The 17,410-nt window shown below is 36.8% G+C and overlaps 1 protein-coding gene and 1 long non-coding RNA gene across 2 annotated transcripts in view; one reads left to right on the top strand and one right to left on the bottom strand.

The window, feature by feature from the left end:
• LOC136794241 (uncharacterized) overlaps positions 1 to 17,410 on the bottom strand; it is a 372,844-nt gene that overhangs the window by 249,792 nt on the left and 105,642 nt on the right. Inside the window, exon 3 of the long non-coding RNA XR_010840672.1 lies at positions 14,305 to 14,427. This is a non-coding gene — a long non-coding RNA (uncharacterized lncRNA). The remainder of the gene's footprint in view (positions 1 to 14,304; positions 14,428 to 17,410) is intronic.
• SPATA16 (spermatogenesis associated 16) overlaps positions 1 to 17,410 on the top strand; it is a 238,980-nt gene that overhangs the window by 146,867 nt on the left and 74,703 nt on the right. The window lies entirely within an intron of this gene.

Genomic DNA, 17,410 nt, shown 5'->3' with positions numbered 1-17,410 from the left:
AATTGTCAACAGTCTTCTGATACTTCCTGATTTTTCCCACATTTTCACTATTGTGTCTTGGCCCCTAGTTTTCTGTTTCTATATCACATGTTGTCTTCAGTAAACAATAAAGTATTAGGTTTATCATATAAAATTCTCATTAATTTATATGGTTCTGTCTAAATATTTGGAGCTCAATTTACCTAAAAATAAAGATTTAAATTAGTCCTAATATAGTCCTAATATACTTGACACCTGTAAATTGACTTTAAAGTAGATAAAATTATCATTATATCAAAAAATTATTAATTTGCTCATAAGTGCAAGACTTTCCTAGGGGAGTCTGGAACATGCAAAATAGTAGTAGTTGCTTATGTAAGTAAATAGTTGTAAAAAATCGCTAGATATGAAAAATAAGCAAATAATGTCTACTACATAGATATAGTAAAAAGAAAAAGGCTTTTTATTAAAGTATTTCAGAGGCTTTTGAAGAAAGGTGGGAAAGGAGTTGAATCTTGAGGGTTAGATGATATTCAGCAGGCCTGGAATTTACTAGTTCCCAAACGAATGTTTGTTTCCATTTATTCATTCATTAAACAAATAGATATTGAGTACCTACTGTTTTATCTACATTGAACTAGGAAAAACTAGATTCAATGTTGGTGCAACCTAACATAGGTTAAGAGCTTGAAATTTTTGTAAATAAATTTTTGTCTGTTTTCTTTAGCTTTCAAAGAGCATTAATATCACTATTTTATTTACCTAAAATAAATTTTTTTACTAAAACAAATCTCCACTTACCAATACATGCATGTTTGCTACACAAAAAAGGAATAAAAAGAATACTATTATTTTACTATTCTGCATTAATAAAAGATAACGAAAACCTATTTGTCCTTGTATTCTCTTTTTCTCCTTTAATTTGAAGCAACGTGGTATATTGAAAAACGGTCCTCATCTGGAAGTCAGATCTGACTCAAGTCCAAGTTCTAACACCAACATCTAACCTAAAACAGGCTAGTCTCTAGAGGCGCTTCAAGTAGAAAATAAGAGGTAACTAGCATAAGACATTTGAGAAGGTCTATTCTTAAAGCCCATCTTAGCTCTAAAACCTCATGTTTTCAGGTACATCCAAATATGATGTCATACACCTACTGAATGGGAGAAAATATTTGCAAATGATATGACTAATAAGGGGTTAATATCCAAAATACATAAACAGCTCATACAACTCAACATCAAAAAAACAAACAAACTGATTAAAAAAGGGGCAGAAGACCTGAATAGACATTTTTCCAAAGAGGACATGCAGATGGCAAACAGGCACCTGAAAAGATGCTTAACATTGCTAACTATCAGGGAAATGCAAATCGAAACCACAATGAGATATCACCTCAAACCTGTCAGAACAGCCATCATCAAAAAGACCACAAATAGCAAATGTTGGCGAGGATGTGGAGAAAAGAGAACCCTCATACACTGTTGGTGGGAATGTAAATTGGTGCAGCCACTATGGAAAACAGTATGGAGGTTTCTCAAAAAACTAAAAATAGAATTACCATATGACCCAGGAATCCCATTCCTGAGTATATATCTGAAAAAAATAAAAACACTAATTTGAAAAGATACATGCACCCCAATGTTCATAGAAGCATGATTTACAATTGCCAAGATATGGAATCAATGGAATCAACCTAAGTGTCCATCAACAGATGAATGGATAAAGAAGATGTGGTGTATATATACATATGTGGTGTACACACACACACACACACACACACACACACACACACACACACACACACACACACACAATGGAATACTACTCAGCCATAAAGAAGAATGAACTTTTGCCATTTGCGACATGGATGGACTTAGAGGGCATTATGCTAAGTGAAAAAAGCCAGACAGAGAAAGACAAATATTGTATGATGTCACTTATATGTGGAATCTTAAAAATACAATAAACTGGTGAAGATAACAAAAAAGAAGCAGTCTCAGTGATTACCAGTGGGGAGAGGGAAGAGGGGAGGAGAAATATAGGGGTAGGAGATTAAAAGATACAAACTATTATGTATAAAATAAGTTACAAGGATATATTGTACAACACAGGAAATACAGCCAATATTTTATAATAACTATAAATGGAGTACAAGCTTTAAAATTTTTGAATCACTATATCATGCAACTGTAATTTATATAATATTGTGCATCATCTATACTTCAATAAAAAAACATATACGATGTCACAAATTTAAGGAAATTTGTAGCATAATTACAAATGTAATTATGTAATGGAAAAAAGTAACATGATTACGAAACACATCCTGCAGATAAGTTCCATAAACAAAACCCCTCTAACCTGCCTCAACATCAGCACACCACACCAGTATCTCAATAGTCATATACTTCCTTCTGCTAGCCACCCTCTCCCTGATCTTAATTCAAATGCATACATCTTCCCCCAAACCTTGCTCTGTTCTAAGTCAAAAGGGGTTTTGGGAACACTGCCAGAGAGTATGCAGTCCATGCCAACTTTAAAGACAGGGCTGTCCCACTACCCAAACCACCATGGCAATTACACTGTTGAATGTAAGAACGCCCCACACATCACAGACTAGAAATTATGTTGGCATGTACATTTGTAGACATCCATTAAGGCTGAAGAGATAGGGGCTATTTTCACTACTTTTGTAAAGTGGAGAAGTTACTATATATCTGCCTTTCAACCACATAAAATCCCTGCCACCCTGGTCAGTTATTCTCTTAGAGATGTTAAACAGGAAATGGAAAATTTCAGAATGTAAAAATTTAAAAACAAGTCTACACCTACTCTCACAGATCGTTGACTTACAATCTCTTAGATGCAGAAGAACAGACCTTTGCTTTGGTGAGCTCAAGAACAACTTTCAATTGCATTAGGAATACTTTTCATGTCAGCAACTCAGCAAGGAAAAAAGGCATAAAGCTCTACACTATATGACAGCTCATACTGGGATATATCACTTTCATTAAAAGTGTTTGCACCCGTTATTCTATAATAGTACCACCTCTTCAGAGCTAGAGAGAGTTGGAAATACCTTGTCACACCATACCTGCATTCATACTTCTACAACCTGATACTCATCTTCTGTTATCAGCCAGCCTCCTCTTCTCCAAACACCCCCAGACCTCATCACAATTCTGAACTAATTAGCAAAATGGGAAGTCCCTAGTCAGGCTGGGAATTGGCCATTTTGAAGCAGCGACTCTTGTGTATTTATATATTGTTCCTAAAGTAATAAAATTATTCAAAGAAGAACTTTAGAGTAAACTCTAGTCTACCTCCCAAGCCCCCTGACCCTTAGATCCAAGGATAGATTTAATAGCATCAGGAGCTGAGCTAGATTTAATAGCGTCAAAAAATGTAAAAACAAACAAGGCTTCCTCTTCCACTATTGTTTCCATCTCCTATTTTCTCGCCTTCGTTTTCAGCCATGCTCTCAGACATGTGAGTTATCTGGTGTGCAGCTTTATCTCCTGCAATGTGAGGAACAGAGCCAACTCTGGTCTGCATCACTCAGCAAAGTGGAGTGAGGAAAGGCGATAACAGCTACTTTTGTTTCAGAACTCCCATGAAAGGAGTACAGAGGAACCCCACTAAACAGGGGCAAGCTGCCTGATCAGTTCATTCCCCACCTTGATTGTTCATTTTAAATTTTCTTTCTTTCTCTCTCTCTCTCTTTCTCTTTCTCTCTCTCTCTCTCTCTCTCTCTCTCTCTCTCTCTCTCTCTCTCCCCCTCCCTTTCTTTCTTCCTTCCTTCCTTCCTCTCTCTCTCTTTCTTTCGAGTCATAAACCCCTCTGAGAATCTGATTCAACTGATAAGCATCCACTTAAAAACAATACTCATAAACACATACACAGAAAAAAATGTGCTTATCATTTATCTCATTGCATTGGAAATTGATCTACACATAGTTAACAAAATAGCATTGACAAGGAATTATGGCTTTCTCACACTTGTGAGGTTGTACACTTTTTCTGGAATAAGAAACTGAAATAACATATTTGACATTGCATCAATGTCAATGTTTCATTTAATGGCAATAAGAGGTAAAATTCTGATTCACAAAGTCTGATACCAAATGGAGTCAGAGCTCCTGTAGCTCACAATATCTCACATGGGGCTTGTATCAAGAAATACCAAAAATCATATTACATCAATTCCTTTGTCCTCAAGTCATTGAGATTATCTTTGTTAACTTCATATTATCAAGGCTATCTAGGTCAGCAATTTGTTTCCATTCTAAAGTCATCTGGATAAAAAATGACCTTCATAAGACATAAGCCATTTGCAGAGTGTCTGTAGATTTTTGACTCTAGAAACTCTCCAGACTTTATCAGGCTCACCTCCAATATTAGAAAATTCAGATTTCTGTCTGACTCCACCGACCTCATTCAGAATAGCAGCTCGACCAAAAAAACTCATCATTCTTCAGCAGTATCTCTAATAGTAAACTCAGCATTTTGATCAAAAGATTTGCCTCATTTATGTAACTAAGATATGAGCCGTTATAAAGCTAGTCCTGGAATGAACTTCTCACATCCAATTTGTTCTAAGAAGGGGTTTCTTTTCTCTTAAAAAAAAAATTAAAAGGATTAACCAAACCAAATATCTCCTAAATCTCTTCTCTGGATTGCCAACACACTTCTCTAACAGGAAAGAACCTCATGGTGTGCTCTTATATCTTGACAAAGATTTACTGAAAAGGCAATGATTTGAGTTCTTGGCTCTGAGGAAGTTGAAGACTTTCACAGCAGTAGAAGGACCTCTTTGGGGATTGCTGGAAGGGCTGCTGACACTAACACGGGCCCATGTAAAAAGCCTGACATGTGGAGCATCTTTCCTTAGTGAAGCAGCAGAGGCTGAGGAAGTGCCAACTTCTCGGGTCCTCCATCTGTGCAGAGAATACCAAGACTTCCCATCCAATTCAAGTTGTACTTGGCATTGAAATGTGCACCATCTTAAAGATATCAATGGGCTAAATGGTTTCCAAGGTGGGCTCACCAAAAAGAAATATTTTTTGGTGTAATTAGTCTACTTTCAAGGGACAAAATCAGGAGCTGGCTGTCCTGAGAGACAAAAGATTTTCCTCAGGCACATGACTGAGGAAGATGGTGCACAGTTTGTGGTCCCCTAAAGCCCTTCCATGGCTTTCAGGGGTTCACAGACCATAGGATAAGACACTTGCACTACTCCTTCTCTTTCCAACAGCCCTTTTTCACTTTGGTATTGGGCCTAACAGGAGACATTTACTGCTTCCAGCACTCAAAGCAAAAAATAGCACCCAGAATGTTAGTGTCATATAGTGCCTCCTCAGACTGCACTGTAGACATTCAAGCTTGAAACCTTTCCAATCCAGTGTCTCTAGACTCCTTTTGAGTTAGTGGATAGCCTTCTTCTTTGCTTTCAAATTGTATTTGTCATTCATACTCATTCAGCACATACTTATCAAGTACTTATTAGTGACCACGTGTTAAGCACTGTGCTATGTGTTGGATATATAGCAGTGAATGAAAGACACAACACCCTGTCTTCAAAAGCACATATTCTAGTGCAAAATACTTACCAAGAAAAACAACTGGGACTTAAAGTAGACATCACTTCTTAATCTGTTTTTCTTCCACAATACCGTCAAAGTACCAAAAACCATCATGGTTTGACATGAAACTCAAACCAATAAAATAGAGAATATTTTGGTACACTTTTGTTTGCAATTTAAAAATTCAGTGCTTACGTTAATTCAACAAGTTTTTTTTTTTTTTTTGTGTGTGTGTGTGTGTGTGTGTGTGTGTTTTAAGTTCAGAATTGCAGACAACCTTTGTGCTTTAGTTGAGTTTGGGATTCATAGGAATATTTGGAGAAGGTTAGAGTTTTCCAAGAGTCTTTTGTCTCATTGGTTTCTGTGCTCACAGGTGTCTTCATGCAAATTCTAAGGTCTTAGCTATTAGCTTCTTCTTTCAAAAATGGTGATCAAGGTAGCAGCAAGCTAAAGGATTTCTCTGCACTAACCAGAGAATGATGTAGGCTACCTTAACACTGAACAGAAGTTGACCTCTTAGACTTAACTTTACACTCCAGTTCTTTGTTTTTCTTCTTGATATTGCAAAATCATCCCAATATTAGTCATTTACCTGGTAAAAAGTTATGATATCTCAACCTCAGAATAAAAATAAAACCTTTAATATGAAATTACAGGCAAAGTAAGGTCAAGGAACCACAAAATTTTTATTATTTTTAACAAAACACCTACATATTCTGGAGAAGAAAAAATGTGTTCTCTCTAAAGAGTTTCTTCTTGTGAAAATTTTTTCCACAGAAGGAACAAAATAGAAATACCATATGAGCATTTCTCTTAAATGGCCTGTACTTAAAGTTTATTTATTTATTTACTTATTTATTTAGCCTGTCAGACAGAGTTTATAAAATATTTGGACAAGGTGTGTCTGAGTACAATCTAGGGATTATAGTATTTGTTTTTTGTTGTTGTTGTTATTGTTTTATATATATTTTTTTGATAAACATATTCAATAAAGCCTTTATTGAATTTGTTACAATACTGCTTCTGTTTTATGTTCTGGGTTTTTTGGCTGCAAGGCATGTGGGATCTTAGCTCCCCGACCAGGGATCAAATCAGCACCCCCAGCACTGGAAGGCAAAGTCTTAACCACTGGACCACCAGGGAAGTCCCTAGGGCTTATAGTATTTGGATTAGATATAATTTGAGAAACACCAAAGCTACTAACCTAAAAATATTTTCCCTATCTATTGCCATATATTATGCTTAAATTCCCACCATTTGGCATTAAGTCTCTAGTCATCCCCAAGTAATATGAAAAAGAAATTTTATCTAGAAGTGATTAACTCATTAATGGGTGACCCTTAGACACAGTTGTGGGAATTAGTTTGAGACTTTCCTCATTTCTTTGGAAACATGAAAACAGAATCCTGAAGGAACAAGATGCAGAAGGAAAGGTAAGCTCTGATGAGGAAAGGTGACAATGTTCTGGAATATAGGGAAGGTAGACTGAGCACAGGAATCTTATGGAAGCAATGGATATCTGTGCTTCACTCTATGAAGGAGAGGAGGCAAAAGGAAACAGGCAATATAGAGCAGCAGAATGAGGTCAAACCTCAGATTCACAAGATATAACTTCTAGTTCCAATGTTAGGATTCAATTGGGAGTAAATCACTTCATTTCTGTATTAGTCAGCTACTGATACAATAATGTTGTATAACAAATCACCCTAAAACCCAGTGACTTATAACAATCATCAGGTTAACTTGGGTTTGACTGATCTAGGCTGGTCTTGGCTGGGCATAGTTAGGCTTAGCTCTAAGCTGCAAAGAGGCCCAAGTGTGATCCACATGTCTCTCATCCTCCTTAGACCAGTAGCTACCTGATGTCTGTTCTTCTTATGGCAAAATGCAGGATTCTAAGAGAGAAAGCAAAACCATAGAAGCACATTTCAAGCCTCTGCTCATACCATGCTTGAAACATTCCATTAGCCAAAGAAAAGCATGTGGTCAAGCCCAAGGAAATAAATTCTTCTGCTTACTGCAAAGCCATGACAAAGCTATTGATATGATATTGCTATAGGGAGGGGGGAAATTGAGACCAGCAATGCAATCTACCACAACTGCTCTAGACTTTAGTTTCTGCTGCTATATGATGAGGAAGCTGGCTTAGGTAAATAGTTCTCAAACAATGGTCCAGCTGCATCAGAGGCACTTGGGAAAACATTTGAAGTATTAGATCCTCAGAGCTGGGTGAGGTCCTGAAAATCATATTTGCCTACTGACCCCCTACTAGGTGATTCCACTGCATAATCATGTGCTAGATGGTCTCTAAGACCATTTATAATTTTTTTTAAGTTAATAACCAACTTAGCCTACCATAGAGTTTATGTAGGGCTTCCCTAGGTGCACAGGTAGAGTGGCAGACGACCTGCACAGGTGATGCTGCCTACCTGACAGTGTAACTGATATAATCCATAAGCCTCAGATTCTTCCCTTCCTCAGTCTTTCCACTATATATAGATGCCTCCAGTAAATGAGGCAAACTGTGCTTCCCATTTTTAAAGATCAACAACTGCTCTCCCCCTCTCACCATGATGTCAGTCAGGTTTTCTTGCCCACCTCCCATCCTGAAAGCAGACTCCATGGCTGCATCAGGATCCTTTCCTACATTCAGTGTTACATCTGGACAACAATGGGCACTGCAATATTTGTTAGTCACTTGCCTACAAAGAGATTTGTCCATTAAGCTAGGCAATATTAAAATTCTCATTTTATGAATTCTCCTACTTTTTAGTTAGAAGACAGGCTAAAGAGGAAGTGTCCAAATTGAGATGAGAGGTAAAAGAGAGCTTCTTTTCCTAGGTCTTAGATAAATGTAGAAATGAATTTCTCATCTAATTATTCATTCCTGTTTATATATTCTTTAATGATATGTTTCTATGGTTACCAGCGTTGTTAAATGTTGCCTGTGTTTCATTTTGCTTTGATGCTATTTGAGGTAGTATGCCAGTAAAAGAGGTTCACTTTTAAATGAAAGATGTAATTGAGGCATGTATTTGATCCAAGGTTGAGTGTTCCCGTGAAGGAGAGAGTGACCGTGACATTATTTTCTGTTTATATAGTTTTGCATAGTTTTCCTGTTGATGTTCTGTGAGTGTCCCAGGGACTAGGAAGGAAGAAAGGAAGTAAGGAAAGAAAGGAAGGAGGAAGACAGGGAGGGAGGGATGGAGGAAGGAGCCTCAACCATACACATACTAAATTCATGCATACATATCAGTACTATATATTTGATGGCATTGATTTAACCAGACTGTCAGGTAGGTAAGGTTGCTTTATACCTGCCCCATCCCTCCCTTCTCCCCACACTGTCCCTCCTCCTCAGTCCCACATGTACTTGTGAAGAGGCAAAGTCTTCTTTGAAAAATGAGTCAAACACTCAATTACTTCACCTCAGTGTGAATTCTAGTCAAAGTGCCACCTTTTCGGAGGTTGTCTGCCTTTAAAACCCGAATTCTCACTGAGAAATAAACAGCTTTGTCTCCTGCTAAAACAAAGTCAGGCATCCTGATCATACAAGAATGTGGAGACAGAGCCTCAGAGTGTGCCCTGCAGGGGGCAGTACACTTCACTTGTACATCAGCCCTATCTATCTGCAAGTTGATAATTCAAGCTCCTTCGAAAAGAGCGACATCATATCAAGCAAGAAAATTAATCCTCAGCCACTCCCGAAGAAATATTTACTTAGTACTCTTCTGCAGAAATATATGTGTGTGTGTGTATATATATTTTTTTTTCATGGTGCTGGTTTGCTTTTGCAGTAATATCCATAGGTGATTAAACATAGTCAGCTTTTCCTTTTCTTTTTTTCCCCTCCTAAAAAGTTTTTTGGGTTTCCGACAGTTCTTATGGGAGGAAAAAAAAAGTAACCTCTAAATTTCTTTTCATTTTCCTTCATTTGAGAACGATATGGGTTTCAGAGATCTAAGGTAATTTGGGCCTTCTTTTACCTGAACAAATTTAGGTATAACTATTTGATTCCCAGAAGTCCTGTGGCTATTCTGCTCGGTTGCCATGAGGTTATTTTATTTATTGATACATAGAGGCTTTGCCTTCCAGTTCAAATTTGTGAACATGTTGATTCCTTCTTTGTTTTTGTTTGCATCCGAAAATCAAAAATTGTTAAGAGCAAAACCAAATTTAGAGGGGTTTATGGTTATCTTTCATATTTCCCACAGATACTTATGGGTTATTGATTTACAAGCTTGCTGATAAATTGAGGTCACACTTTTTTAGCAGTTGGAGATGTGGAATAACTATTCCATGAAATTATGAAATTTTTTAAGCTCTGTTCACCCATGTATAAGATAATCTGTGAAGTTCAAAGCTTTTAATGTTTTTATTTATATTCAGCCATTTTTGATGGTATTGCACACCAATTAAAAATAAATTCTCCTCTTTTCTTGAAGTCACATGATTGTATTTTCCTCACTGATTTTTTTTCTAATAGATCTTTATTGGAGTATAATTTCTTCACAATACTGTGTTAGTTTCTGTAGTACAACAAAGTGAATCAGCCAAATGCATACATATATCCCCATTTTCTCTCCCTCTTGAGCCTCCCTCCCACCCTCCCTTGCCCACCCCTCTAGGTGGTCACAAAGCACTGAGTTGATCTCCCTGTGCTACATAGCTGCTTCCCACTAGCTATCTATTTTACATTTGGTAGGGTATATATGTCAATGCTACTCTCACTTCACCCCAGCTTCCCCCTTTCCCCACCATGTCCTCAAGTCCATTCTCTACGTCTACATCTTTACTTTTTTTTTTTTTGCCGTACGCGGGCCTCTCACCGTTGAGGCCTCTCCCGTTGCGGAGCACAGGCTCCAGATGCGCAGGCTCAGTGGCCATGGCTCACGGGCCCAGCCGCTCCGCGGCATGTGGGATCCTCCCGGACTGGGGCACAAACCCGTGTCGCCTGCATTGGCAGGAGGACTCTCAACCACTGCGCCACCACGGAAGCCCTATGTCTACGTCTTTATTCCTGCCCTGCCACTAGGTTCATCAGTACTTTTTTTTTTTTTTTTTTTAGATTCCATATATATGTGTGAGCATATGGTATTTATTTTTCTCTTTCTGACTTACTTCACTCTGTATGACGGACTCTAGGTCCATCCACCTCACTACAAGTAACTCAATTTCGTTTCTTTTTACGGCTGAGTAATATTCCATTGTATATATATGTGCCACATCTTCTTTATCCATTCATCTGTTGATGGACACTTAGCTTGCTTCCATGTCCTGGCTATTGTAAATAGAGCTGCAATGAACATTTTGGTACATGACTCTTTTTGAATTATGGTTTTCTCAGTGTATATGCCCAGTAGTGGGATGGCTGGGTCATATGGTAGTTCTACTTGTAGTTTTGTAAGGAACCTCCATACTGTTCTTCATAGTGGTTGCATCAATTTACATTCCCACCAACAGTGCAGGAGGGTTCCTTTTTCACCACACCCTTTCCAGCATTTATTGTTTCTAGATTTTTTGATAACAGCCATTCTGACCAGTGTGAGGTGATTCTCACTGAGGTTTTCTCATCTGTAATGTGAGATAATAATGCTTGCTTTCCAGTGTTGCCTTAACAAATAAACAGAATTTATTTACAGCACTTAGCCAATATCCAGTGAACACAATTAATAAATGAGTTTTTCAGATTTAATAATGAATTAAACAAAATCTACATAGGTAGAGTGCAAGAGCAGGTTGCCCTCTGGTGGCAGAGTCAGTTCATACAACCTATGTCTGTCTTGTCTTCAAACTAAACATCCTAGGATTCTTTCAACTTCTTCTACAATATACACTTTTCTCAAGGGCATCCTTGACTTTTCCACTGAAAGTTGTCTTGCATAGCAGCCTGAGAGATAAAACAAATTCTTGGTAGAAAAATCAGTACAAGCCTGGGAACCCAGTTCTTGTCCCAGTCTTACAATGCTGTGGGTGCCAGCCATCCATACCCTACCCTAAGACCACCAGTCTAGAAATACAATCAGGGATTTCCCTGGTGGTCCAGTGGTAAAGAATCCACCTTCCAATGCAGGTGACGTGGGTTCCACCCCTGGTCAGGGAACTAGGTTCCCACATGCCACAGGGCAGCTAAGCCCGCGCGCCACAACTACTGACCTCGCGCACCTCAATGAGAGAGCCTCGCATGCTGCAAACTACAGAGCCCATGCACCCTGGAGCCTGCACGCCACAACTAGAGAAGAGACAACCCAGACGCCACAACTAGAGAGAACCCCATGCGCCGCAAGGAAAGATCTCGCATGCCTCAACAAAGATCCTGCGTGCAGCAGTTAAGACCCGACGCAGCCAAAAAAAAAAAAAAAAAAAATTAAAAATAAATAAGTAAAATATAAAAGAAAAAGAAATACAATCGGAAAAAAACATACATACAGTTAGCAAAAGGAATACCTACTATCAGATAACTAAACAAAGTATAGAGATGAAACGTGCAACAACCACAACAAAAAGGATCCTAATCTGTGTTGGCATTTACCACTGAACACGGGCTAAAGCTTGTTAGTAATACCCAGTTGTGCTTATGAAATAATTACTGGTAATACAGCTATGTATTCCTGTGATACCTTTTGGTGATTCATTTTAAGTCATCAAGAATAAAAGCTCTGTGGCATTCTAAAGAGTCTGGAGGCTGCTGAAACCCACACTTGTAGCTCTGAGTTTCTATCAGCTAGTGTTTCTCCAATGTGCAAGGAGAAAATTATTCAGGGTCTTTAGAACAAGAACATATTTTATATTCTATTTCCAAATTACATGTGCTTTGCCATTAAATAAGTCAGACCAACCCAAGAACATTATTAACTTCCCCCATCATGAAGCCTTTCATTTAATTTTTGTAAATGTTGCTCTTTGAGAGAGGCATGCTAATCGATAGCATATCCTAAATCTTATGAGCAACTGGTGGACAAAACAGTCTTATTATGGCCAGTAGGAGTGAAGGATGAATATTCTCTTTGTGTTAGGATTATTGTTATGAAGAGGATCTTGACCTGGTTTAGTTTTGATGTGGTTCATTTGTTTCTTTGTTAGCATTAGAGTCAAATTCTCATTGTCTCTGAAGACAGGAATTAGACAGTCATGAAAAAAGAAAATGGAAACTAATACTTGATCTTATACTTCTAGGAAACAATCTAATTACAAAGATGAAAATTCTCTCAGTGTAAGAGAAAGCATTGGTTCAAGAGACTTGTGTTCTTGTCTTGCTTCTATCTCTAATTTTGTGACCTCAAGTGAGTCAGCAGAACTAACAAGCCTCAGTTTCCTTGATAATAAAGTTGAGTGATTTTAAAATAATATCTTAGGTCCCTTCTATCCCTTTAGTTCCATGCTGAAGGGGCATGGAAATAAAATCCTGCTACAAAATCTAAATGATTAAAAATTAATACAGGGTAAATTTTGGGCATTAAATGCTGAAGTTATTCAGTTAATGGAAGCATCATGTATAATCAAAACCTTAGCCCTAACCTGACTGGCGAGTGAACAGTGGCGTACATAAACACACACACACACACACACACACACACACACACACACACACACACACAATATGTGGTATATATATATGTTCTAAAATTCTACAATACTCTATACACTGCAAAACTAAGGTAAATTAAATACTTTAGAATTTAAAATGGTATTTATTGTGACTGTTTTAAACAGGACAGGTTGCAAACTAGAGAATTCAAAACAGCTATATAAAAATTTGCTTACCTTCGTACCAGTAACCATAGAATATTTGGTAATTTTCAGAAGATGAAAATAAAATTTTAAATACCTTGATTTAAACTGCATGACAATATTTATAACTTTCATATCACTGGGTTAATAAATGCAATGGAAAAGCTGCCAAATATTCCTTTATATTAGAAAAATATGGAACTTACAGTGAAGGTTGTTTAATAAAAGAACTCTCATAAATCCAAGGAAATATTTCAGCATTAAAATGTTGATTATCAAGGCAGAGAAAAACAATAATTTATTACATATTTTATTCTGACATATCACTATATTAATAAAATTATCATAAAAATGTCAATCCAGGCTATTTCATAAATGATACTATGAAGAGGTTTATAGGTAAGTCTCAAGGTAAGATATTCTGCTCCTTAGGAAAGTCCGCTATTTAGGTTAAATCTAAATTTCAAGAAAATTGAAATCTTTCTAATTAAGTCCATATATATTCAAAGGGATTAAGTTTGAAAAATATTTCTCAAAAATTTTATTTTTCCATTTTCTAGAAAATTCTAGGTATCATTCAAATTTTCATCATTATTAATATAATAACAAAGAGCCATATTAACCACAAAGGGCTAAAGGTTCCCATTCAATCATTTATAGCTTTCAAGTATAGCACTGCTTCCCTTGAATCTAATAATGTCAATTCTGAAGATAAAACAATACAATCATATTCGACCACTAGGAATACTTACTTAGATGGACTTCAGGAGGATTAAAGGGTAGGATATATAAAAGCATTTATCACACTGCTAAATGAAAAGTTATTTTATCTTAAAGTAGCTTTTTTTTCTTTACTTTTTTTATAACACATAAGGCTTAGTAGAAAAAAAAATTGATTATGAGAGATTCCAATTTTCCTTTATTATTGTAGATTAGGGTAGACTAACTACTACAACAAACAACTCCAAAATTTCAGTAACTTAAAACAATAAACGTTGATTTCTCACTCACAGTATAGTCCAATGTGAGTGTTCCTGGTTGGTTCTCCTCCAGTCAGTAACAGGAGAACCCATACTCCTTCCATCCTGTAGCTCAATCTTCCTCCACATCCTGGGAGTCTTCCTCTCTAGGCAGCTGATAAGGAAAGAAAATAGAAGAGGTTTCTATTCTAGGCAGGGTTTTATGGGCTAAGCCTGGAAAGAGTATCATTCCTGCCTACAAATTGGCCTTCACTCAGCCACATGGCCACACCTAACTGCCAGGGAAACTGCCTAACCACATGTCCAGGATATATATGTGTGTGTGTGTGTGTGTGTGTATACATATATATATGTATATATATATGTATACACACACACACACACACACATATATATATTATAAAATTGTTCTAAAATTCTGTAGCACTCGTATATACTGCAAAACTAAATTAAATACTTCAGAATTTAAAATTATATTTATTATGACTTTTTAAACAGGAGGGTAAAGCCCAGGAGGTAAAAATATAATTTTCCAAAGAGAAAGTGAAATATAATATTCGAGACCCTAATTCTAAATTCCTCAAAATTAAAAAGCTGTTAATCCTTAGAAAAGTCACTTACGCCTCTCCAAGTCACTTAAGTCATCTGCAATTCAGTGAACTGAGTTGGAAAATTCCCAAGGTTGCTTCCAAATCTAATCTTGTAAGTAAAGCAATTTACTGCAATTATGGCCAACCCCGATACTGGGAGCATTAAAGGAATAATTTGAAAATAATATATAATAATTTTATCACATTTCCTAATTAGTGATAACAGGAATTCTAGTTACTGATTCACCGCCATTGGACACATTGTTAAAAGTTACAATTTATCCAAATCCTCCAGCAAAAAGACAGAGGAAAAAAATTTCATGATCCTGTCATCCTGGAAATGTTTGAGGTTTATGGTTACTGCAAGATTTATCCTGAGAACTTTGGGTGCTCTTAAAAATACACCAGGAAGAATCAACCCCCTTGGTTTAGAAGGAGACAAATTTTGTTTCTTTTCTTTCTTGCTAGTCATCTTTTCCCTCTACTTTGCTTTTCCTTTACTCTTAATGGAGTAGCTCTCTCCCCTATCTCTCCCAGTCTTTCCTGGTTTACAATTATCCTAGGCAAGTTGATTCCTAAGCAAGTTGATTTCTGAGGTAGCAAAGGGTTCTTTTTTGCTTAGCTGAAGTATAAGGAGAAATTATTATGTTACTGTTTATAGAGCAAATGAGCTGCCCAGACACTCTTGGTTTATGTAACTATAAGCTTTAAAACTTGCTAACAGGAGGATAACAATAGAGAGTTATTAGGACTTGCAAATGTAAACACCTAATTTCAAAGCTCTTTTTTGTGTGGCAGCAAAGAAAGCATAGTTAATAGCAATGTACACTTAACAACAGGACACCTGGACTGCTTGTTTTCCCCATTCTCTGCACATGTGCAACATTTATTGACACCGGAGAAACTCACACATTGGGAAAGAATGACTCAGTTGCAGAAAATTTTTGTCAAGTTAAAAACTATCATTTGAAATCTGCCTTCATTTTCAGTGAAGCCTACTTTTTTACAAGCTGAAATTTCTCATCTGTTCTCTTTATTTTCAAAGATTTTCAAAAGCAAATCTTTGACTGATAGTAAAAAGTAAATTAAAATTTATATTTTAATATCTATCATTCTTACAAAATATCTCAGTTTTTAAAAAATCTTTAAATTTAAAATCTTCAATTTGCACATATCAGACTGTTCATGCATCATAAAAAATCTACAAACAACAAATACTGGAGGAGGTGTAGAGGAAAGGGAACCCTCCTACACTGTTTGTGGAAATGTAAATTGGTGGAAAACAGTATGGAGGTTCCTCAAAAAACTAAAAATAAAGTTGCCATATGATCCAGCAATTCCACTCCTGGGCATATATCCAGACAAAACTATAATTCAAAAACATACATACACTCCTATGTTCATAGCAGCACTATTCACAATAGCTAAGACATGGAAACAACCTGAATGTCCACCAACACATGAATGGATAAAGAAGATGTGGTACATACATACAATGGACTACTACTAAGCCATAAAAAAGAATGAAATAATGCCATTTGCAGCAACATGGATGGACCTAGAGATTATCATACTAAGTGAAGTAAGTCAGAAAGAGAAAGACAAATACCATATGATATCACTTATATGTGAAATCTAATATATGACACAAATGAACTTATCTATAAAACAGAAACAGACTCACAGACATAGAGAACACACTTGTGGTTGCCAGGGCGAGGGGGTTGGGGGGAGAGATGGATTGGGAGTTTGGGATTAGCAGGCACAAACTATTACACTTGATCTTAGCCAAAAGTCTGAGAAGCGATAGGCACAAACTATTATATATAGAATGGATAAATAGCAAGGTCCTACTGTAGAGCACAGGGTGTTAAAGTCCCCTACTATAATTGTGTTACTGTCGATTTCCCCTTTAAAGGCTGTTAGTATTTGCCTTATGTATTGAGGTGCTCCTATGTTGGGAGCATAAATATTTACAATTGTTATATCTTCTTCATGGATCGATCCCTTGATCATTATGTAGTGTCCTTCTTTGTCTCTTGTAATAGTTTTTATTTTAAAGTCTATTTTGTCTGATATGAGAATTGCTACTCCAGCTTTCTTCTGATTTCCATTTGCATGGAATATCTTTTTCCATCCCCTTACTTTCAGTCTGTATGTGTCCCTAGGTTTGAAGTGGGTCTCTTGTAGACAGCATATATATGGGTCTTGTTTTTGTACCCATTCAACCAGTCTGTGTCTTTTGGTGGGAGCATTTAATACATTTACATTTAAGGTAATTATCGATATGTATGTTCTTATTACCATTTACTTAATTGTTTCAGATTGTTCTTGTAGGTCTTTTCCTTCTCTTGTGTTTCTTGCCTAGAGAAGTTCCTTTAGCATTTGTTGTAGAGCTGGTTTGGTGGTGCCGAACTCTCTCAGCTTTTGCTTGTCTGTAAAGGTTTTAATTTCTCCATCAAATCTGAATGAGATCCTTGCTGGATAGAGTAATCTTGGTTGTAGGTTTTTTTCCTTCATCACTTTAAATATGTCCTGCCACTCCCT

Source organism: Kogia breviceps, chromosome 5, assembly GCF_026419965.1.
Source record: "Kogia breviceps isolate mKogBre1 chromosome 5, mKogBre1 haplotype 1, whole genome shotgun sequence".
NCBI classification, from domain to species: Eukaryota; Metazoa; Chordata; class Mammalia; order Artiodactyla; family Physeteridae; genus Kogia; species Kogia breviceps.
This window is presented reverse-complemented; position numbering and strand designations above follow the sequence as displayed.